The sequence below is a fragment of the Bubalus bubalis genome, chromosome 4, assembly GCF_019923935.1.
Source record: "Bubalus bubalis isolate 160015118507 breed Murrah chromosome 4, NDDB_SH_1, whole genome shotgun sequence".
Lineage (NCBI taxonomy): Eukaryota > Metazoa > Chordata > Mammalia > Artiodactyla > Bovidae > Bubalus > Bubalus bubalis.
The window spans coordinates 137,424,044-137,424,825 of NC_059160.1; the positions used below are offsets into that span (position 1 = coordinate 137,424,044).

Genomic DNA, 782 nt, shown 5'->3' on the forward strand with positions numbered 1-782 from the left:
AATGAAAATTATAGGAGTAATAGAGGACTTAAAAATAAAAAAAAATAAAAAATAAAGAATGATAGTAAAAATAGTAAAAATATATCTAGGACTTTCTCTGGTGTTGATGTGGGCAGTGTGGGGTCAAGTTCATTTTCAGATAGTTCCTTGATCCAGCTTATATTTCTCAAGATCTATAGGCCCCTTCCTATGTAGTTGGTACTAACTACAGGGTTTTAATCTATTACACCTGTCACTTCCAAGGTGGTTCCGTTTTAGCTTCTTCTGTTTGTTGGTCTCTTCAGTGTCTAATTTCCGCCCTGACACAAGGGGGCGGTGGTGGACACTTTTCTAGGCTCACTTGTTCAGTCGTGCTGTGGGGAGGGGAGTGAAGTGAAGTGAAGTGGCTCAGTCGTGTTCGACTCTTTGTGACCCCATGGATGTAGCCTACCAGGCTTCTCCCTCCATGGGATTCTCCAGGCAAGAGTACTGGAGTGGGTTGCCATTCCCTTCTCCAGGGGATCTTCCCGACCCAGGGATCGAACCTGGGTCTCCCGCATTCCAGGCAGACGCTTTAACCTCTGAGCCACCAGGGAAGGATGCTGCAAACAAATAACACTGGCGTGTGCTCACAATGTCTCAACCACACTGGGTTTACCCACACTTACAGCGTGTGTGCTTTCCCCGTCTACACTGCTTAGGCTCTAGGTTGCTCTGCCAGGAACTGTCTGAGGCCGGCCCTGGGTTGTATGCACTTCCCAGGTCTAAACCGCTCAGGTTCAGGAACTTGGGTAGTCCTCAGA

The 782-nt window shown here is 47.4% G+C and overlaps 1 non-coding gene across 1 annotated transcript; it reads right to left on the reverse strand.

Annotated features, from left to right (window-relative positions):
• Positions 1-503: 503 nt before the first annotated feature.
• TRNAS-GGA lies at positions 504-575 on the reverse strand. The gene has a single exon. It is a non-coding gene; the product is annotated as a tRNA-Ser (tRNA).
• Between the last annotated feature and the right edge of the window lie 207 nt (positions 576-782).